This window comes from Rousettus aegyptiacus, unplaced genomic scaffold (genome assembly GCF_014176215.1).
Source record: "Rousettus aegyptiacus isolate mRouAeg1 unplaced genomic scaffold, mRouAeg1.p scaffold_m13_p_6, whole genome shotgun sequence".
Lineage (NCBI taxonomy): Eukaryota > Metazoa > Chordata > Mammalia > Chiroptera > Pteropodidae > Rousettus > Rousettus aegyptiacus.
The window spans coordinates 9,099,644-9,122,994 of record NW_023416309.1 but is presented as its reverse complement, the minus strand read 5'-3'; the positions used below and the strand labels follow the sequence as shown (position 1 = coordinate 9,122,994).

The window sequence follows — 23,351 nt, the reverse complement described above, 5'->3', positions numbered from 1 at the left end:
GACTAGGCCAGGTTCATCTGGGTGGCCAGGGAAATCAGGGCTAGGATCCGCATGGCCTGTTGGAAATCCCAGGCCAGGATTCCAGTCCTGGCTGCACTTTCTGGAGTCTCCTCCTCCATAAAGAAGGACTGTCGTGCTTTCTTCCCAGGGTTGCTGGAAGGAGTCTGAGAGCCATATGCAAAGCGCCCCTCAGAGAAGTGCTTAGTGCAGCTTGTAGTGAGCCCAATTACCCGCCCAGAGCCCCCCTGGGCCAGCCACCCGCCGCCACCATGTCTCTGCGATGTGACCCTGCTGCCGCCGGAGATCTCCGGCTCATCTGCCCTTTTATCACCCTGCACACAATCAGGGGAAGCCTGGAAGGCCGCTGGGGCCCGGCAGATGGAAAACAAAGAGAGAAAACAAAGGCACTTCTCCGAGGAGGCCAAAAGGCAGGGTGCCTCCTCCCTCCTCCCCTCGCCAGCCTGTGCCACCAGCTCCAGGCCTTGGCCACCCCCAGGCTGCCGGCAATCTGCCTCACTGCTGTAGAGACTAACTTCAGACCTCACATAGCATCACCTGTCACTGGGTGACCCTTGGCAAGTCACTTTTCCAAGCCACCCTTTTCTTATCTGTAAAATGAGGGAATTGAACAGCAAGCTACTTGACCTTAGGCAAACTCTGTCCCCTTATCTCTGCCAGGGGTCCTTTTTGGGGCCAGCTTAACCCATCTCTGGGACTCCCCCCAACCCCAGAAAGACAAGTTGGGTGCCCACTTCTGCCCATAAAGAGGACTTCAGCATGCCCTGGGCAGTGAGTCAAGCAGGAGGCCATTTTCTGCAGAGATCTTGGTGCCGGGTGTGTAAGTGTTTGCGCAGAGTGAATGGTGTAATCAGAAGGGTGCTTAACTCAGTGTCAGCTCTTGGTGGCTGCTGCTGTTGGAGCCTCTGAGGGAGGGAAAACTCTCCTGGTTCCCCCTAAAGCAATTGCAAGGAACAGTGGTTGAGGATTCATAACTTCGCCAAGGCCAGGCTATCTGGGTTCTATCCCAGCTGTGTGTGACCTTTGGGCTGCTTTCTTAACCTTTCTGTGTTTGTGTTCTCATCTGCCAAAATGGGTATAGTACCAACCTCATAGGCTGTGGTGAGATTAAATGAGTTAATCCACATAATGTACCTCAAACAGTATAAAGGTCCATTAATGTTAGGTACTATTATCGTTAGTTTTCATCACTATTATTAAGCAGAGGTGGACATACTAAAAGACTCATGGAGCTTCAGCCCCCAAGTCCCTCCCCTGAACCACGAGGGTGAAAGTGGGTGCTTTGGCGGCAGCTGTGGAGGGTTCTAGGTGGGGAGGGCACCAGGTTGCTTTTAGGAACATTTCTACGTAAGCATTTCCCACCCTGTAAGGCCACTCCCCACCCTGACTCCACATTCTCCTTCGCCTCCTGATACCCACATCCTGTTCTCGGAGAGGGGTTGGGGGTGGTGGGCGGGCAGGCAGCTAGAACATGGGGCCTGAATTCCTAAGCCTCCAGGAATTTGTTGTCATTTCTTTTCTCATTCTAAATATATATTTGTAATTTTATGTATATGTTTGAAGAAAACCTCCAAAATAGTGTAAGCTCCAGGCCCCAGACCACCACCAGCTTACTTCTATTCCCATTATTGTATTTCCAGGGCCAGCCCTGTCCTGCCCGTTTTACAGCCCCAACAAGAGGATGGCCTGGGCCATGGAGCTGGAAGGACCTAACTTCTCTCCTTGTAGACAGCTGTGTGTGTGCAGGCCTGCTTCTGAGCACCCAAGACTGTAATTCACACCCCACAGCCCAGGTTGAAGGAGCCCCAAGGAAGGCAGACAGGAGAGTGGGACCCTGAGGGAAATTCTCCCGAAGGAGACCCCAGATGTGCAGGGGTTCCTGTCCCTGTGCTATAGGCTGGCCTCCTCCCCACTCCCCACCCTTGTGCGCCCCAGTGGGCAGGCACAAGGAGCCGTTGGGGCCGTGGGAAGCAGGTTGCTGAGTTGGAACAGTTGCCCCTGAGGCTGTCACCAGGGCTGCTGGCTGTGTGCCAAGCCCCTGGCTGAGTGTTGAATGGAGGCCCAGGACGGCCTCTGCTCTTAGAGCTCTCAAAGTAGCTGGAACCACAAGATTCGCACCTGGAAAGGCAAAGAGTGGGCAGGGGTTGGTGGTATTAGGCCCCTTTGCCTCAGTATATCAGAGAGAGGAGTCAAGAAACCCCATAGGTCATGAGGGCTGGAAACTCAGAGAAGGCCTCCTGGAGGACGGGCCCTTGGCTATGGAGGCTGCCACAAGAGTGGACGCCTTGGTACCTGGCACCTCCACTGGCAGCAGGGCCTTTTACCCCAGGCCCTGACAGGGACATTTATAACTCACAGCTGTGCTGTCCTGAGCCCAACTGACTGTGGTAAACCGATCTGGCTTCAGGAAGTCGCGTCCTGAGGCCACTCCCCATCCTGACCCCACACTCTCCTTCACCTCCTGACACCCACATCCTGTTCTCTGCAGGAGGGGCAGGCAGCTAGGGCATGGGGCTAGGGGCCCAGCCAGGGTCTATAACCTGTGGGCAGAGCAAAAGAGGTCAGAGAGACTCAGTGAGGCCTGAGAGCTGCAAGGTGAGGCTTCAAGGATCACCAAGGTCTACCCCTCAAGGCACACCAAGGGAGACCCGGGCATACAAAGAGCCAAAGACCAGCATAAAAACCCACAAGAGCAGAAGACTTAAGAGCTCAGATTTTAGAGTTCAGGGGTGTGTTCTGTGCTTCAAATTTAACCAAGAGAGAATTGTATCTCTAGCCCCTGCTAATAACCAACTCCAGCCTAGAGGATCCTAACGGAAAGGGCAGAGGGGAACCAGAGCCTCAGAGAATGCTGGGAAAAGACATCATCTTGGACCCTGGGCCTCTGCATAGCCTGCAGCCCTACGTTGGAACACTTCATTCTGGGACCAAATTCCTCACAAGGCCTTGTGCCCATTTGCCTAGCTAGACTCTCACAGACAAGTTCACATTTGGAAAAAAGAATGGTCTCACTCAGTGCTGGAAAGATAAGACAGTATTAAAAGCATCCGGTACTCCATAACTCTGACCCCCTTACCTCCCTTGGCCTCATTTATTAACTGATTCTTGCGTCCCATCAACCAACCAGCCCTCCTCGTAGAATTGACTTTCTCCTTCCATACAAAAAGAGGGTTGATAAACAAATAGCAAGTTTGCCAAAGCTTGGCTTACATAACTTGGTAACTTGTGACAAGATTCAAGAATTAGTATCTGAAAGAACATGTATTTTTATTTCCATAGTTATATATGTATTAAGCTGTACTAGGAATAGAACTAGCATATCAAACCAATTATTTTGTGGATATGGTTGCTTTGGACAAGACCAGATTTATTGGGGCTAAATAGAGTGATTTGCAATAAAGATAAATGTTAATTAAGTCATCATACAGATAGGACTCAGCTAGGACCAAGAGTCATGAAGGGCACAGGAGAAGACTGAAAATTTGGGGAACACAAAATAAAAAATTACCAGGGCTCTTCTCTGCCTTAAACTCTGTTCCTGGGCCTACTCTATCAGTTTTAAGCAAAACCTCAGTCCTACACCCAGGAAGGGGACAAGGGGGGATGAAACCTGGTTTTCCTGGGGAGATGCACATACATAAAATGGCTTCAAGTGTTGGTCAGAGGTCTAGTGAGCAATTCATAATGAGGAAAGAATTCAGTCAGGGGTCAAAGAGTGGCTTTGGAAGTGGCTGCCGGCCTGCTGTGTTAGATAATTCCCCGGAGCCAGGCAGGGCACAGAGAGAACACTGCAGGGGCTCATAGGCTCTGCTAAAAATACCCCCAACAGCTTCTCCCTGTCCCCCTACCCGGGCACCACACAGGAAGGCCATGGCTTTTTGCTTTTCTCACCAGGAAGAAAAAGACAGCGCAGCTCCTGAGCCCGAGAAGAAACAAAACTTACATATATTTAAATTTTTTTTTTAAGAATTCTACTAGGAGTTGGCTTGCTTGTTGAAGTGCAGCAGGCTGGAGAGACAGTCAGTTCTAACGCATCAGGCATCCCGAGGCATGCTTAAGTGGCCAAAGAGGACACAGAGATTAGCCTGGCAGTAAGAGACAGAAGTGGGAGAAAGTGGACTGCTGACCACTCACACATGTTCATCTCTCTTCCTGTGTACCCAGGACGAGGAGGCTGTTGGCGTCAGACCAATGCTGCGAGGGGTGTGAGAAAAAAGAGCTACCATCCATCACTCAGCTGCGAGACTCAGAAAGGTAACACCAGATCCCCCCGATGCTCTGATGCCTAGGCCACACTGCCACCTGCACCTGAGACCTGACCAGGGGCAAGGGTGGTCAGCCTTTTTTCCCAGCCCTTGACATAGACCGCAGGACTACTCTGGAACTCCTTGTGCTTCCGGGCTTCAGTTTGTCCATCTCTAAAGTGGGGCCCCCACTTATCCAATTCTCGAGAATTCTATGAATCATTTTGGCCTGTTATTTGAAGTTAAACCATCTTAGCAGCCTGGACCAGTTTGAACTCTGGGGGCATAGCCAGGGGTCCTAGCCCTTGTGGATGTAGCATTAAGGCTACAAAGTCAGCAGGACCAGTTGTGGCTTGAGAAGAGAGAATTTTCTAAGGCAGGCTTGGCCAAAGAGGTGTCTCACTGGGGATGTGGCTGTGGCAATATTTGAAACTCCAAAGTCTCAAATCTCCCTGACAGTTCTGCATGGGAATTATTATGTGCTTTTTTAGACCACAAGACTGTGGCACAGGGAAGTTAATGGGCTTGCCAGGGGCCCACAGCAAGCTCTGGCTGCATCAAAGCAGCGTGACTGTATCCTATTTGCCATATCAGCTTCTCCATTTTACCACACTGCTCTGGTTTGGCCGATCTTCCCCAGAACTCCAACTACTGATCCCAAGCAATAACCTATCTTTATTGTGTGCCTGTGGAAGGACCCATCCATCCATCCATCTACCCATCATTCATCTGCTCACCTATCCATCTATCCATCTGTCCATTCTCCCATCCAACCATTTTCTTATTCAGCCGTCCTTTCATCTATCTCTGCCCTCTCATTTCATCTACCCTCTCTCTCAACCATCCTTCCATTCATTCATCCATCCATCTACTCATCTACTTATCCACCCGTTCTTCCAACCATCTATGTACTTATTAATTTACACATCAAACACTCACTGTTCTCACACCAGGTCAGGCCTGCACTAAAGGATGGGTTTTGAAGATGGATCAGATCCAGTCCTTCCTTGAGGTAGTACTATCTACAGTGGAGACAGACACATGATCCCAGAGTCAGGCCCAATTCCATAAGCTCAAGGCTTGTGTAGTGTCTGTGACTGCATGGGAAGAGTAGAGGGGCCGTGTGCTAGCTCTGCAGGCAGGCATTTGGGGAAGACTTACCAAGGGAGTGGTATTGTTCATTTATTCATGCTTCAAATTTTTTTGAGAAAATACTTGATGTTTTGGAGACACAACAGAGAATAAAACTGACAAAACTCCCTATCTTCATGGCGCTTACATTTTCACGAAGAGACATGGACAATAAATTCCCAAAATGTGATATATGTCAGGTGATGCTAAGTTTTAAGAAGAGAAGTTAACCAAGTAAAGGAACAGAATCTACAGGGTGGGGTAAAATGTTCTTTGACAAAGGATGTTCAAGAAAAGCCTCTGACAAGGAGAAGGCAGATAGATCCTGAAGGACCCATACATGTAGATGAGCAAGAGTGAGCTAGGAGACAGCTGGGAAGCTTTGGCCCACATCCAGGTAGCTGTGCTGGTGGATTGGACTAGGAGCAGTAGGGGAAGAGATGGGAAGCCATCAAAGTCTGCATATATCTTAAAGACCTTGCAGACAAATTTGTGGATGGTTTAGAGGTGGAGGACGGGAGAAGAGGGAGTCAAAGAAGACTCTTGGATTTAGGACAGGAGCCACTATAGAACAGAAGTAGTCATTTACTCAGCAGGGATGATGGCAAGGGAGGGATGAAGAAGCCAGTGAATTGTATTTAGACAACTTAAGTTTGAGGTGGAAAGGTCGAGCAGGCAGTTGAATAGATGAGTCTGGGAGGCAGAGTGCATCCCAACTGGAGATATCTATGTGGTAGTTGTCATGTATAGATGGTATTGCAAGCCATGAGGTCACCTCTGAAGTGTGTGGAGATAAAGGAGATCAGTAGCTTGAGTCTGAGTCACTGGGCATCCAGCCCTTAGACTGTGGGAAGATGGGGTGGGGGCAGTAAGTAAATGGAGAAGATGCAGCCAAAGAGGGAGGAGAATAGAGATAGTGGGCCCTTCATGGAAGAGGAAGGTTTTGCTGACCAAGAAGGGAAAGGACACATCAGGTTGAGAGAATAGCATGACAAAGGCTCAGAAGCCTCAATAAATGCGCCATGTATGGACAGAGATGGAAGATAAGGAGGGAGGACCAGAGCAGCTTCCCCTTCCACACCTGGCCACACAGGGGCCAAGGCCCACGGGCATCTGGCTGGCCTGGAGATTAGCCCATATCCAGGACCCTCCCTGTCACCCTAGCTGGCACTCCCTGGTCTTGGCTGAGCCTCTTGTCCTAATGTCTGCATACTTTGCACTTTCTTTTAAGAAGCTTCACCTACCTCTTCTCACCTCCCACCTCCCCTCTGGGACTCTTGGGCCCCTGAGACCTCCCCTTACCTAGAGCAGAGATCATGAGGGTAGCTGCCTGCAGTGGGAAGAACATCAGCAGTGTCCTATTATATCTGTAAGCACTGCCTGGATACTTTATCTTAAAAGGAACTGTAGAAACTGCCAAGACTATATATGCATGTCAGAGCTGCCTGCTAGCACTCACCAGTTAGAGCAGACTCACCAGTTACAACAGCTGAGCATGGCATGTGCATGTTTGGGGGGTGGGAGGGAAAGCGTCTACCCCTGTGCATCTGGTGTTTTGACTCAGCACTCAGCTCTCAGTGGAGAGAATGGCCTTAGCTCAGTCAGGAGAGGCTGCAGAGAGGAGCCATTCTCCCCCAAGAAGCCCCAATGCTGAGCAGGTGCTCAACATGGTACTGGAGGTGGGAAAAGAACATGCGGCCAGCCAGAGGTCTACAGAGGTACAATCCAGCTCCACTGCCCAAGAGAATGCAGCTTGATGTGACTTTGCTATACCCTGAGAATAGGATGGCATCCAGCAACAACACTTTGACACCCTAGGCCCTTGGGGAGATGCGCCTCTGACTTTGCATCAGGGGCTGGGAGAGCTGTGGGAAGCCTCTCTGATGCTACGTGCCTCCATGGCAGGTTGGTGACAGGAGGCTTCAGGCAATCTAATTAGTGTGCCAGGCGAATGGGACAAGCAATCCTGTGCCTTAGACTCACTTGTCCTTAAGCCTGTCCCCGCCAAATCTCTCCCTAAATCCTCCCACTGTCTGGGTGACATCAGGCAGGAGTGGACTTATATCCCCTATTGAACAATTGGGTAAATCAGGAGAGGGGAAAGGAAGAAGCTGGCATAATGCTACAGCTAATAAATGGCAGGGTGGAGCTGTGAACCAGGTCAGTCTGAGCCCCGAGCACGCTTGGCGCTGCCCTCTGCCATCTCGTGGGCTCTTCTGCAGTATTCAGACTTGCAGGCACTTTCACGTAAACCACCTTTCCAACTTCCTCATTTTGTAGATGAGGCAACAGAAAAGATAAGACACTCGCTTATGGCCACACAGCAAGTCAAGGGCAGAACCTATACCAGGATCTGATCTAGCCCACCATGTCCACCCACCTCCATCCCCTAGTAGCAGATACAGGTATCCTGTTCAGGACCCTGCCCACTTCCATAGAGGGCACCCACTGCCTTCTATGCTCCCTTAGCCTTTGGCACTTGCTCAGGTTGAAGGCACCAAGTTCCTCATCAGAAGGCTCCATTGTGCCTATTGTTTAAATATAGATTACTAATGAAATGCTTTTTCATTGCCTTCCCAGTGAATAGTTTTCGGGTAAAGTTAATTTGCAGTGTTATGTAAATTCTGTTTAACTTCAATCAAGTTTCTAATTATGTTTTTACCGCAGTAATTCCCATTTGATTTGTCATCTCCTGTTAGGTATTTAATGTTCGGCGGGCGGGTGTGCTTTCCCTGTCTCCGTTTTCTAAGGCCCCCTCCTCCCTGACCCCCGTTGCATTTCCATCTTTCTCCTTCGCTCCTGCCTGCTTCCTTCATCCCCTGCCCCTTCCCTGTGAATCATTTCCCACCTCCTCTCCTTTCTTTCTTCCTGTCCTTCCTCCTCTTGCCCAGATACTCCTTCTTCACCTCCTATTTATTTGCCTCTGCTCTTTCTGACTTGGTTTTTGCTCTCTCCACCCTCTCCCACCCCTACCCTAGCCCTCTCTCTTTCTATACTTGTTTGTACCCCATGTTCTCCCCTTCCCCGCATTTTCTTCTTCCTCATTTTTCTACCTCTTCCTCTTCCACCCTAGAGACCTCAGAAACCACGTGCAGGGGCCGCCCTATGTGCCTGGTACAGACAGAGGATAAGAGATTGGGCCGGCTGGGTGTGCATCCCTGCAGAACTTGGGGCCTGGCCCTCAGAACCTGGTCAAGCGCTCTGTAGAGGACGGACCTAGCTCCGTGCTGGGGACCTTCAGGTTGCCGACCCCTCATCTGTAAAATGGGTGATGATATTACCCACCTCATAGGGTCATGGTGAGGATTTAATGAGATAACATGTAAAGAAGGGCTTAGTAAGAGGCTTGGGTAAAATTGGTTTTTATTTGAGAACTCTTGGCTTTGCCCTTAATATCTTTGTGTACTTCCTGAGGTGCTTCTGCAGTGGATTGCTATACTGCTGGGGTCCTGGGGGTCAGGCCTGAAGCCAGGGCAGGATGGAAGCTGCCTGCAGACCCTTATAGAGCAGCTGGTGACAGTGGACCCTCTGAAGCCTGGTCTCAGCCCTTGCTTATCCAGAGATGTGGCTTCCTTCTTCCTTAGTAAGCCAATCTCAGGGCTGTGGTGACAAGCCTGCCATTCTGGGGAGTGTCTGAAGCACAGACCCCCAAAACTAAGAGTCCTTAAGGCCCTGGCCCACAGACCTTTCCCAAATAACAGATCAAAGGCAGAGCTCCTCCTGCCAAGTTGGACTAGACACCCCTTTCTCTACCCTTTCTCATGCCCTGGACACTCCCAAGGCTGGGCCATGGATTCCAGCCGCAAAACTACTGCTCTGGGTACAACGCCTTGACAGGTCTGTCTCTGCCTCTCTGGGAGACTTCTCCCTGAGCCTCTGCTCCCCTCCTGCCTCATGTCCAAGCTCTGGGATTCTTACTGCTGGCAGAGTGGCTGGTCAGAGCAGCTGGTTGGCCACGATTTCCTAGCAGGCATCTGCCCTCTGGATGGGGAGGGCAGAAGGAAAACACCAGACAGCCAGGAGGCGAGGGTTCCTCCCTCTCCTCCCTTCTTTTCCCCCTATTCCACTTGCTTTCCATCCACTATGTCCTTCATGCATCCAGGAAGCAGAAAACAAGTGTTTGGAAAAGGCATTCTTATGGGTGTGGAAAGGAAGGCCAGTCACTTGTCCTTCAGAGATACGAAACCTGAGCTGGCTCAGTCCCTGCCCCGCTGAGCCACATGACCACCTGACCTGCTGAGAGTGGCTGTGCGTGTGTGTGCGTGCATGTGTGTGTATCTGTGTGTCCCTAGTTTAGGAAACCTTAGCCAGTCACGTGGCCACTTTCCCTGTTTGTATAAGTAAGCACTTCAGGCTGGCTGCAGCCAGGCAGCTGAGACATGGAGCCAGGGGAAGGGGCCACCCTGGCGTTTGTGGTAGACAGACCACTGGGGACAGAGGGCAGCCCTGAGCCAGGTCCTGCAGTTCTTGGGTCTCTGAATTTGGTGTGGGGAGGCCTGGCCTGGGAATGGCCCTGCTCTGACCCCCTGCCCTTACTGAACCTCCCCCACCTCCATCTGTCAAGAAAAGGTATTGTGCTTGCTGACTACAGAGAGCCCTCCCAGCCCTGAACAGGTATCCTCTGTCAGGAGGAGCTTGAAGAGACAGAGCCCTGGCCAGAGAGAGGGCAGGTATCCTCTGTCAGGAGGAGCTTGAAGAGACAGAGCCCTGGCCAGAGAGAGGGGCACACGTGGACACGGCTACTGTCTGTCATGTCCCCTGGAGTGGCTGCTGAGTCCTGGCCCCTCAGCAGGAGAGCCCAAGCCAGGAATTCTGATGCGCATCTGGCAGGTCACTGATTAATTCAACAGGTTTAGCACCTGTTCCAGGACCTGAGCTGGGCAGAGGAGCAGAGTTGTCAGAAATCGAATCATCTTCCAGAACTTCTGTGGAACCCCCATACCTGTGACACACTTCTTGCATGTTGGATGGGCAGGACGATTTTTTATGGAGCAAAGACCTTGTATTGTTGTCATGAGGCAGCCATGTCCCACACCACTGGTATTCCAGTGAAACCTCAGACCTAGGCAGGGATCAACAGGCAAGATGAGTCCCTTGTGAACTGAGCAGCTGGGCAAGGGTCCCCTTTCTCCAGAGAGGTGGGAGCTAGAGCTGGTCACTTGACCTTCCAAAGTAGATATGGGCAAAGTGCAAAGGTCCTGAGCCCTGGACAACTAGGGGCCTTCTCCAAACCCATCTGGGCAGCAGAGCCCCAGGGGAAGTGGTTCAGGGGAGTCCCCCTGAGCAGGGTCTCCTTTGGCCTTCCTCCAGGTTTTCCTGGCCTGCGTGGTATGGCTTAGCTATAGAGGGCACAGGGCTCCTGGGGCTTGGAGGAGGAGAACTATAGTGGCCTTTGGGGGCCATGTTTCTGAGAGCCCACCTGTGTTTATGTGTCTGTTTGTCCCCTTTTCTCTCCACTTCTTCCCTGTCTCAGTCTTTGACAAACATTTCCTGGAAGCCAAGTCTGTACCAGGCCTATGCTTAGTAAAAGACACATCCCTGGCCCTGGAGATGCTCACCATCAAGCTGGCATCAAGTAACATCTCAAGGTGGGCCAAGGGTCCAGGCTAAGGTGAAGCCCAGGAAAGAGGCAGCCATTGAGTGGGAATCAGGGTATGGCAGACCCCACAGGCTGCCCTGGGTTTTGGGGAAGCTTAGGCATACTTTTCCCAAGATGAGCTGATGGCTGAGTGCATGGGGTGCCCAGGATGAGGAGCCACAGAGAGCTGGTATCAGGGCCACACAGAACATTGAAAGGCCTTGTCTCTCTTGTGATTAGACTTGGAGGTGTTCAACCTGGAAGGGGGGGGTCCCATGGGCTCGTTAGCTAAAGGCTGTTACAGCTGGGAATTTCTAGGGAAACTGCAAAAAAGTGTTGGAGGTGGGGTGGTCGGTGGCTGAGCTGGTGATATAGACCAACCATCTTACCTCCCATTGCTAAATATGAATTCTGGGCCTGGATGTCTATAAAGCTACTAGGCTAGAGTCTCAGAATGCCACCTAGGTCTTTGTGTTCCCGGACTTGGCTTGCATGCCCGCATGGTCAGGAAGCTCACTACTGTACATGGCTGTCTTAGAAACTCTTCTTGGTACCTTGTACCCTGGCTACCCAACAGGGCTGAAGTCTGGCTTCTGCCTCCTACTCCATTCACCTCAGGCCCATAGACCTTATTAGGCCTTTAGCCTCCCTGACCAAGTTCCACCCAAGATCTCCTCCCTCCAGGCAGAGCATCAGGGCTTCTTTGATTGGAGCAGTATGGATGGGTATCCTACGTTGGGCAACCCCACCTTCCCAGGCCCCCTGGGCCATGGGGACTGTTGTGGATTTGGCTGACATCCTTCATGGGGGAGGTCTCTGAGCTGCCCATGGTCCAGGCAGGAGACTGGATCCCAGCTTTATTATCCCTGTCTCTGTGGTGATCTCAGGCAAGACCAGCCTATTCAGCTCCAAACCACCCCGCATCTGCGCTTTTCCCCAGCACTGAGCTATGCGAGGCTTTTTTCCATGGTGGGGCCACAGGTATCTGAAAGGATCCCTCTTTCTGGCCTGTTTGCTTTCTGAGGCTCCTGTTTGCCAAACAGCCTTGGGAGAGACCTGGGCTGCCACGGCCTCCCATAGCCTATGTCCTGGGAAACCATGGGAGCCGAGGGCTCCTGTTCAAACTTCTCCCCTTCACTTGGCCAGTCCACCAACCTCCCCACTCCTAGTGTATACCTGCTGATGGACTGGTGAGCCCCCAGCTCCTGAGGCGCAGACACTGGATTGGGTTCACTTAAAGACCATAGGTGGTCCCTTAGCCCTTGGGCCAGTCTCCCATCTCACTTAGACTCTGGCACTTTTAAGGGTCCAGGTGTACAAAGCTGGAGTGGGGTGAAGGGGTCTTGTCCTGGGTACCGCATCTATGGTTTTATATCCCCGGCGTGGGGGCTGCACTGCCTACTTAGGATGCCACACTTCTGCGAGAGGTGCCACACTGCTCATTTTTGACTAGTAAAAAGTCTGCCTTTGAGGCCTGAAATTTATCTCACTTCAGTGTCCCCCCTTGTCCTGGTCTCTTTTGCATAGCTCAGAAAGGATACTGCCCCTCTATCCAGAGTGAGGGCAGGCAGTGATCCGATCCCCAGGGAGGGGCCGATCTCTGCTCAGCTGTGTCTAAAGTTGTGAATGCCTAGGAAAAAATCCCAGTGATACTTTTGTCAAGGCCTGTTACTGGAAAACAAATAGCTGAAGCTCTAGCGGTCAAGAGGCCAAAGGCGGCCACTGAGCAGGTCGGGGCAGCCTGCCCACTCCTGCTCCAGAAAACTGGTGCTTCTGAGGAGGCGTCTGCAGAGCCCTCCCTCTCTTCTGGGCTGGGTGGGGCCTGTGGGACAGGAAGCCAGGGCGGGCCTGGAGGATGGGACTCAGGGTGGCCTGGGTCTGAGCCAAGGATGAGGCGAAACCTAACGTTGGCCTGGCCCCAGGGCCACAGCCAACACAGGTCACTTGGCCTCAGTGAGTGGCCACCACCCCCACAACAGGAAACCCTGCCCAGGCACCCCCTGTCCCACCCCGTGTTCCCGAGGGTGGTGCTTCTACTATTTCCCGTGGGAGCTGCTGCCAGGAATCATGCCCTCTTGAGAGAGGAAGCTGGACCTCAGCTCTGGGGCTGCCCTGCCTCTGACCTGTTCTGACCCCCTCCAGTCAGTAGAAGCTCTGGGCCCACGCCCATCCCTCATCCCACACTTGCGGATGACTTATCTTCTCTCAGACAGTCAGTCACCTTTAGGAGTCTGGAAAGGGAAACCTCACAGTGGGGCTAGGCCTGGGAGCCCAGAGACTGGGGCTTTTGGTCTAGAATCCCCTACCAGCTTGCTGGTGTCTTCGGGTGAGTCACTCAACCACTTTGGGCCTCATCTGTAGAAAGAAAGGGGAGAGGAAGATGCTCTGATCAGCCGTGAGCATCCCATGGGATAAAGGGTTTGAGGGCAGGATGAATTTATACCCTATAAGGATAGCCAGGTTTGGGATTAACTGCCCAGACCGCCCCCCTACCCCATTATCCCAGACATCTTTGTCTCCAACCCATCCAAGGGCACTTTGTTTATGACGACCCTCAAGCAGGGAGAGAGACATGGGTGCTGCCATTGTCCCCTTGGGTGATAGGGTGATGCTGGCATAGCCCCTCTCTGGGTCATCCCATCTCTGACACCATAGGGGCAAAGCCGGGTATCTCTGCGCCTGAAGGAACCCTCCCTTCTCCCTTCTCCCTCCACCCAGGTGCCGGGAGGTGGAACATTTGAGACCCCTCTGCTCTGCTTAGGTGAATGGGCCAGGTTAGTGGGCCTGTGGGCCTGAAGCCGGGAAGGGGCAGTGCTGCAGGGCAGGCTCTCCCGCCGCTCACACATCCTCCTCTCCGCTCCTGGTAGGTGCTCTGAGGCCTTGGATTTTCCTTTGGTTCTGATGTTGAGCCTAAGGTGCAGGAACAAATAGGGTAATGATACTAAGAGCTCCAAATGCTTCGATAGCACCCTGTGGAGGTGCTGCTCTAAAACTTTGCCTACTGAAATTTATAGTCACTGTTGCAGCAACTCTGTAAGGTCACTACTCTTGCTGTCCCCCTTTCCAGAAGAGGAAACTGAGGCACAAAGAGGCGAATCCACACCTGCCCATGATACTTACGCCGGGCTTTGCACTGGGTAGCTGGCCCTAGAGTCAGTTTTCTTGGCTACTGCGCTGCCTGCTTCTCTGATCCGTGACACTTTCCCCAGCCCAAACCCAGCTCAGTATCAGCAGGGGTCGAAGCCCGGGGTATCAGCTGTTTCTCATAAAGGGCCGAAGGGAGGGTCAAGATGCAGAGGTGAGCAGGCCCAAGTTGCCATGACATTGGGTGAGTTAACACAGACTCAGGACCAATCTGAGCTATTGGACCCGCTGAAAGCTTGTCAGCAACAGGGAAGACCATAGTTCCCAGCAGCCCAAGCTCCTCCCCATGGTTTAGTGACAGCTCAGTCTCCAGTAGCCTTGAACACATCACCCCTCTGAGCTTCGGCTTCTGTATCTGTCATATGGGCCTTTCAAAGCCAGTATCATAAAGACCTGTGAGGAGCCCTTGAGATTCTGGAAACACACTGTCTGATCTCTTGTGGCCCCTTGGTGAGTGTTAATTTCCTTCTTAGTGTGTCAGGCCACAGGGACCAGGGCCTTCCTGGCAGGAGTACAGAGGCCGAAGCCCAGACATGTATAGGGAAAGATTATAGGTCAGAGTCAAGCTGGGGCCTTGAATATGGGGCTAAAGAGTTAGAACTGGACATCGTAGACAGTGGGAGACGTTGAAAATTCTTGGACGGAGGAGGAATACATTCTCAGGGAGAAGAACTGGCAGCAGGGAAGCCTGGCATGCTCATCCAGGTGTGGAGCCCAGTTTCAAGAGGAGTCACGTGGCTGAGAAAGTTGGCCCAGGTGGGTGTCAGTGCTAGCTGGGCTCGGCAGGCCTCAGTTTTCTTCCTGCAGCCTGGTGGTCTGTAGGGTGGCTAGCTAGCACAGGCCAAGAGTATTCAGGCACTGCAGGGCGGGGCAGGGGTCAGCACTAACGCTGCTTCCTCTGCGTGCCCCAGAGTACGCCCCTCCTCCCTCAACTACCCCCATCCCTGGCTTGGGGTTGTCTGAGTTTCCCACCCAGCCCTGGGTGGGGCCCCACTGCTCCTTCCTCCCTCTGTGGCTTTCTGGCACTAAATGGGAGGGGACTCCAGTGGCTACAGTGGGCTGTGGGGTGTGAGCCAGGGTGGGGACATTGGCAGTAGGTGGAGTCACGGGATGGGTGGACATGAGTCAGGAATTGCTGGGCCTGTGTGTCATCTGGCTGCATGCTGTTCTGGCTTCCCTGCGCTTGTCTGCCTTGGCTCTCCCACCCACATCTGCGCCTGTGGGCTGCTGGGTTGGAGTGACAGCGCGTACTTTCCAAGAGCTTAAAGCCCACGACGGAGAAGTCAGGGGACTGGACTCCAGGTCCCAGGCTTCTCCAACATGCAGGGAGAACTTGGGCATGTCTCCTCCTTCCCTGAGCTACAGTTTTCCCACTGAAGAATGAGGGTGGGGTTGGCCAGGGGTCCTCAGCCCTTGCTCCAAGTGGAAGCCAGGGCAGCTTTGAAAGGGATCTCACCCAGACCTGTTAAATCAGGTCCTGGGAGCGGGGCCTGGGTGGGAAACCTGGTCTGGATGTCCTCTGAGGAAATGCTCTCTCCACCCCCTCCCCCCAACCAGGAGGTACCACTGTGGACCAGGGCATGGGTTCTGGAGCCCAGAACCTGCACTCAGTCCAGCTTTGCCACTTTCTAACACTGCGCAAGTGACTTTGCATCTCTGAGCTCAGTTTTCTCATCTGTGAAATGGGGATAGCATTGCTACTTTATAGAACTACGGTGGAGACTAAATGGGTTAACTATATAAACGGTGTCTGTTAGAGCCAGGCCTGGTGTGGATGTGGTAAGCCCCATGCAAGTGTTAGCTGCTGTGTTCTCTGATCTAAATTTTTTCACACTGTCCCTCCCATCATTGCTCATTCATTCACCAGCAAGCGTTCTGGCGACTCATACCTGCAAGCCCTGTGAGATGCTATTGGCAACACACGGATACCCATCAGGGGCCTGGCCTTGGCCCCTCCTTTTTGGCTGTCAGGGGTTTAGCCCCAGCAGACAGGCTCTCAGTCTCTGGGAGTGATGGGGTGGTAGGGAGCTGTCCTGAGAATCTCACCGAGTTGCTAGGCTGAGGGAGGCCCTCTTTCTGAGAGAACACAGGGAAAGTCCAGTCTTATGGGAGAAAGCACCTTGGCTGGTCCTGATTGCCTTCGCTGGGAAGCACCTGGGAAGGTCCCCAGTGCCTCCTGGCGGGGACCCTGAGGGTGCCTAGGAAGGCAGGAGCAGCCAAGGCCAGTGGTGTATGGAACTGAACAGGGAACTTCCTCGCAGCCCATTGGCCCTGGCCACGTCTTCTATCTCTCAGAGTCCTTTCAGCAACCTGGGTATTAGGCAGGCATCATTCCTCCAGTTTACAGAGAGAGTCATGGAGACTTCAGGGGATAGGGAGGCACTTGCCCCAGAGTGGGTGAAGGGCAAAGACAGGACTGGAACCCTCCATGTAAGTAAGATCTGGTGGGGACAGTCACGTCTTCCCTGGGCAGTTACGTTGGTGGAGCATGTTGGGACAGGTGGCAGAGTGTAGTATGAGGATTAACACACCCCGCAACCCCCTTCCTCCCAGCTTTCCCACCAGCTTTCCTGCAGCCACCACTGGGCTGCCCTTGGGGGAAGATTCGGTTTTCCTACAAACAACCAGAACTCCTGTGACCTGGTTCCTCTGAGGGTCAGAGGTTGGTCCATGTATTTACCCCAGTTAGACCTCTCCCTCCCCATTGCACCATTGAGTAAACTGAGGCTGGGGGAGGCACAGGGACTTGGCTAAAGCCATGTGACTTGTAAGCAGCAAAACCAGGATTACATCCAGGCCTGGGTGACGTTAGTGCCGCGCTCAGACCCACCACCTCCCACTTTCAAGGACAGTGCTTTCCTTTGTCCAGCATTTGTAAATCTGGGCCTTGGCCGTCACCGAAGACTGGCCTGGCCCACATGTGGCCAGAACCCCAGAGGGATGTCTGTTTGGAGAGGATGACCACCAGGGAGCTGGTCCTTGGCCCAGGAAAGGGGTCACTGAGAACATTTATTCAAAGTGCTAGGCAGTTTTAATGTGCCATTGGGAGTGCTCGTACCTTTTAGCCTTTCTGCCATCCCACTTGCCTCCTCAAGAACCAAAGGAAACCAAGGAAAATCCGAGGCCTCAGAGCATCTCCCAGGATGGTGTGCAGGACCTGGAGTCCAGTCTGCCCCATGGAGCTAACAGCCAACAGTGCTCATGCTCAGCCCTGTACCAGTCATGGGTGTGACATCAGTTCAGCTAATCCTCCAGCCGTTGAAGCCCCAGATGAGGAAACAGACCTGGAGGCACAGGTGTCTTGCTCCTCCGTCCAACCTCCAACACCAGAGCTGACCTGGGTTCTTGTCCTGGCCTTGGGCCCACCCTTGTCCTTCTTTGGACTTATGTTCCCTCCTCTGTAAGGCGGCAGCTTGGACTCATGACCTCCAAAGACTTTTCTGAAAGCCTCTGCTGGGCTCCATTAATGCTGCAGTGATTTAGAATCGGGGCATCCCAGGTATAGGAATAAGTGGTACTTCTCCAGGGCAGTGCATGGCCAAGTGATAGGTGCCAGGCCACCATAAACAGAGTGGGCAGAGGCAAGAGACAAAGCCCCTAAGATGGGATCATTGGCAGAACATTCATTTTTGATCATTAGCAGCAGGAGTGGTAATTGTCCAGGTAGGTACCAGAGGCCCTGGTTTGGGCATCCCCAGCTGGGTGTCCTTCTGGACAAGACCTGACCCTGGGCAAGAAGGAGGCTATGCCCACCCTACAGGGCCTGATGATATGGGTAGGGAAGGAAGCACCCGGTACAGAGCTTGTACCTGAAGGGTGTTCAGCATTTTGGCCATTCTGTGGGAAGGGATTGGGGGCCCCTCTTCTGGGAGCAGATGGCCCTCATGAAGCCCATCTCTGGGAAGCAGATCTGCTGGGCCCACTCGAGTCAGCTCCAGAAGGGGCCTGAAGCCAGATCTTCCCAGAGTCCTAGGTCTTTCTCCCTCTCTTCGAATAAGCGGGCCAGTACCTCTACCCCAGGCAAACCTCAAGTCTGCACTTGGCAGCAAACCGGAGCCAGTGTTAATAATGACAGTCCCTATTTATTGAGCATTTCCTGTGCAAATGCAGTATAGCATAATCTTGTTAAGACCTTACAGTTCTGTGAGAGCAGGGACTCTTGTTATCCCCATTTTACAGATGAGGAAACTGAGGCCCAGAGAAGCTAAGTTTATTGCCCAAAGTAACACACCTTTGTAAGTGGCAGAGCTGAAGGACATCATCTCTGGAATGTAAGAACCTGGAGCCACACTACACGCCATCAATCCATGTTGTACCCTTGCCCTTGATCAGGAGAAATTGTTCATTTGATGACTTGAGGAGAGGGGAGACCCTTTCCTCTTCCTCTAGTGTGAGGGGGCTATAAGCCCAAGCCAAAGTCCTCTGGTTGTTAGGAGGTGAGCCTCCTGCTACCTCCCTCTTTCCCTGGTGAAAATCTGAGACCCACGGGAAAGGAGAGTCAGTCCCTAAATGGGGCCTGAGTTCAATTCCTGATGCCACTACTTATTGCTGTGTGAGCTTGGGTGGGTCCTTTTCTCTGTCTGGTCTCATTTGCCTGTTTTCACAAGCCTAGTACCAAGGGACTGAGGTGACTTGGGGACAAGGCACACACATGTGCAGCATGAGCCAGAGCACCTCTAAGAGGCAGGATGGGCAGACATCATCCCTTGGGCCTGGGCGATGCCCACTGAATGAGCAAGGATTTTCAGGTCTGCCAGGGTCTTTGGAGCAGGTGCCATTCCAACAAGATCTTGAAAATACAGCAAATTAGGATCAGACAGGGGGCGAAGCCTTGGAGGGGCCTGTCCTGTGAATGCAGCTATCCCGGCTCACTGATGCCATCTATAATTCTCTCTTCAGCCCAGAGCTTTTCTCCTGCCAAGCCTCTGGACCTCTGCCCAGGAGGAATACCCTCCTCCCTATGAGACTCTGCCCAAGAAGACGATACCCCTGACCCCCATTTTGCTTCCAGGCTGAGCTGGACACACCCTCCAGCATGCTATCCTAGAATTACCCATCTCCTAGGTTTCACCGACCTTGCATTAGACAGTGAGCCAATACCCTTATGAAGTCCACAGGCTAGGAAAGCATTTAGGTTGGCTTTTGGCCCTGCCTTCCCTCTACCTACCCACCCCCAACTCCTTTCTTTCTTTTCCTCCTCTGATAGATTATAGGCACTGTCATTAGTGTTGAAAGAAGGAAATGATTGGATGGATGGATGGATGGATGGATGGATGGATGGATGGAAGGAACGAATGAAGAACAACCCCATAGAAGTTGGTTTTTAGCCCCCATTTTCAAAATGAGCAAACTAGTTATCAGAGATGATAGGCGGGTGGAGAGGACAGTCTAGGAGCCCCTACTCTTCTTCAAGATCTGCTTTCTGGATTCCCCGAGGGCCAAGGTGTGGCCTGAGTTTGCAGTGGCCTTTTCCTGTCCGCTGGAGCTTTCTCTACTGAGGCATTCCTGAAGGGCCAGCAGCAGTCTTGCCCCGCCTACCCTTCCCCGCCTGACATTCCTGCATCCCCAGCAGGTTGGCCGAACCCTGCTGATCTGCCCTTTCACAGCTGCTTTCAAGGATTCAAGAGGAAAGAGGGAGATGGGAAGCCAAGGGGCATGTAGCAGGGTCCTGGGCCCAGAAGCACTGGGCTTCCCTAGGCATGGGTGTGGGTAGGCCATCAGAACAGCTCAAAATATTCTCACAGGAAGTGAAGATGAACAGGATTATTGAACCAAGGGCACCTCTCGATTCTCAGGCAGCCCCACCCAGGAGGTTCCCTCAACCCCAAACAGCCAACACACTGAGGCTGCTTTCTTATCTGTTCTTTGAGGCCAATGCAGCTACTACTCTTTGATGGAAAGACTCAGGGTTTTAGTCCTACCCTGAGCAGTCAGGACCACCCGAGCCCCTGGACTCAATTCCACTGTGCCTGGAGTGAGTATGATAAGGGTCTCACAGCCAAAGACATACCAAGCACTCAATTTCGATTATGCAAAGAGAAAGAAAGGAACACCATGAAATATTCTAGACCTTCAGAAAAGGGAAGGATCCCTTGGATGAGGTGGGAGGTGGTTATCATGGAAGGCAGCCTAAAGGAGTTGGTCCTTTGGACAGGGTTCTGATGGGCAGAGTATGTACAGCAGATCTGTTGAAAGTGCAGTTTGGGATGAGACAGCGTATGGCCCACCACTTCCAGCTTCGTGACCTCTGGTCTCTGTTGGGCAGTTTCTTCATCTGTAAAGTGGACATTACAGCTCCTTGGTGACAGGGTTGTGCTGAGGGTGCTGAGGGTGCTGAGGGTGCTGAGGGTGCTGAGGGTGGAGTGAGGAAACAAGCTGCCGGGTTGAAGAGGAAGAGCCGTGACAGGTGGCAGATTCTGGTATGTGTGTGCATATGTGGCAGGCTGAGTGGCTCATTCTCTGGGTACAGGCATGCGTGCGTGCGTGTGTGTGTGTGTATGTGTGTGTGTGTGGAGCGGGGGGCAGGCTAGCTGCAGGTGTGAGGAGCTGAGGCCTGATGGAGCCCTGAACGCAGGCTAATCGGCAGCATTGTGTAGCCCTTGCCCTGCCCCACCACACCAGGGCAGTCCAGCCCCCTCCCCCAGTGGCCCAAGGGTAGTCAGTACTCTGGCTGCTGTCCTATAAGATCAGCCTGGGGCCTCCCCCAGTGGGTGAGTAGCTAGAGGGAGAATTTGAAGGTGCCCTTTTTCCTTCTGGCCACCAGGCCCAGGACCCTTGGTCTGGCTCTTCTCTCCACCCTCCAGGTCTCCCCTACAACCCCCCAGCTTGGTGAGGTCAGGGAAAATGTATTCCAGGAATGTGGGAGGCGGGACAGCCAGCCTGGTCTGGATAACCATCGGGGTAAATATTTGCCTTGCTCTTGGAGCCAGTACTGGCCGCCAGGGGAGGACTGGGCCTGTTCCCAGGGTCATGTAAGGGGAGGTTTCCCCGGGTGGGCCTTTAGTGGGGGAACCTGTTTTACCCCAGAGAGCCTAGGAGCTAGGTCTGAGCCCACCTTTCCTGTACAAGGCCAGAGACAGGGTCCCTGGCTGTTTGACCCATCTGCAAAATGCGGGTAGGGTCAGCTGCTGGTCCATTTCAGCAAGGAAGGTCAGTGTAGCAAGAGCTGGTTCGGGTCAGTTCAGCCAGTAGAGCGGCAGGTTAGGCCCAATTTGGGTGAGTACTCACGTGACCATAGTTCTGGCCCCCACTTGCCACTTATGACCTTGAGCAGTTACCCCGCCGCCCAACTTTAACACTTAGCATTCACTGATCTGTTCCTTTCTCCTTAGTGCCTGCATCTCCACACCCATGTCTTGTTAAGCCTTCACAGCCACCATGGCATGAGGGGCACAAGTGTGTGAGTTAGCAGCAGGTGACAGGAGTCCTGAACTTCGGCTCAGAAGTGCCATCAGTGTAGCCCCTGCCGTATAGAACACATTGGGGCAATCCGACCTCCTCCCTCAGTGGCCTGTCGGTAGGCCAGTGCTTTGGCCAACATCAAATCCCACAGGGCAACCTGGAGCCTCCCCCAGTGGGTAAGTAACTGGCAGAGAAATTAGTCCCTGTTTAGATCAGAGATGGGGGCTCAGACATGTCAATAACTTGCTCAAAGTCACTCAGCAATACAGGGCAAGCAGGGATTCAAACTCAGCTCTACCCAGCCCTTCCCTTGACCTCACCACTGAGGACAGGGTCAGGGTTCCAGCCTGGAATGTGGGTTTCCAACCCTTGGCAGCTGTAGAGAAGAACTAGTCGCTTAGCCACAGGCTAGAGTCACAGGCACAGAGCCTTCATGGTGCCCCCATCCTGGACGCCCTGTGGCACAGGCATCCCTGTCCTCCAGGAATCTGGGATCAGCCCTGCATCTCTTTGGGCCAGCCTCAGTCCAAATCAGCTTGGCCTGGTGCCTTCACCCATTCCCACACCCCAGTCTTCCTAGGGAATCCTGGAAGGAGAAGGGGATGGGAAGTTTGGTGTGGTTAAGAGAACCTATCTGGGACAGTCCCCACCCCAAGTGACCTCTGCCATGTCCCAGCCTTGCCTTTCTCCAGCTGCAACACCTCCATCAACCCTATTTGCTTTCAGAGCTCAGTGTCCTGATCTGCAAAGTGGGCAACCATTACTGCCCTGCCATGCCCTGGGAGCAGTAGACACACAGTGAGAGTGAAAGCACATTTCATCATGCAGTCTGCACACCCCCCTTCCTGCCCTAGCAGTCAGGGTCTCTTGTCTCCACCCACCCCCAGAGTGATAGTCCTGAGCTGAGGATGCCCACAAGAGTCCTCTGGGCAGAGGGGCACCTTCCCATGGGAAGACCAGGTAGGCCCTACCACTCAGCAGCAGCCGTCTCACTCAGCCCTTGAGGCTCAGGCTGCACCCTATGCCATGGCACTGAGTGCCTTTTAAGCAGAGAACACTTCCCTTCAAGTGAATCTGCATTATTTATGGCTGTGGTCTGGTCAGGCTGGGAATAGGCATGGTGACACCTGGTTCACCCACCTTCTCTTCTCCTTGGTTCCACTAGGTGGCCAAACCCACACACACTGTGAGCCTCACTGAAGGGCATCGATGGATGGGAGTGGTTAATATAGCCCCTTTTTCACAGCCCTACTCAAGCCTGAGCTGCCCACCCCCACTGCCCAGCACTGTCTGGTTCTGAGCAGGACTGTTGAGCAGCTCCAGGGCCTAACAGGGTGTGGGCTCCCTGACTGGTTGCCTGGAACTGGTTAGAGTCTGAGTGGGGACAGACCATCAGCTCATGTCCCAGCTTTGTTCTACTTTCTAGCTCCTTATTACCTGCATGACCTTAGGAAGTTAATGGGACCTTTCTGGGCCTTGTGGGTAAGTTGGGGATGCTAGCTTAGTTTCCACCTCACAGCATTTCACTGATGGTGATAGAAATATCCCAGGCAGAACCCGGTACACAACTCAGTAAAAGGCAAGCCACCTACTCCTTCCTTTGTCTTTCCCAGGTGGGGGGGTCCAGTGCAGGCCCATAGGAAAGGAGGTCAGTCCATCACCAGGGCCCTAGCTCATAGCCAGGTGCCTCTGGTGTGGTGCCCTCACTATGTGATTTTGGCAAGTCTCTTCCCCTCTCTTGTCTGCTTGTCCCCTTGCATAAGCCCACACCAAAGAACTGGGGTGGCTGGGGTGAGGGAGCAACGAGGTGCACGTGTGAACCGTGAGCTGGAGCA

At 52.9% G+C, this 23,351-nt stretch overlaps 1 protein-coding gene across 8 annotated transcripts in view; it reads left to right on the top strand.

Annotated features, from left to right (window-relative positions):
• The window catches only part of ZMIZ1 (zinc finger MIZ-type containing 1), a 231,613-nt gene that overhangs the window by 62,532 nt on the left and 145,730 nt on the right, over positions 1–23,351 (top strand). For 6 of the 8 annotated variants that reach the window (XM_016164985.2, XM_016164986.2, XM_016164984.2 and 3 more), the window contains one exon: positions 4,183–4,272. The gene's annotated coding sequence lies outside the window, so the exon portion shown is untranslated. The other 2 variants (XM_036222299.1, XM_036222298.1) reach the window with 2 other exon arrangements.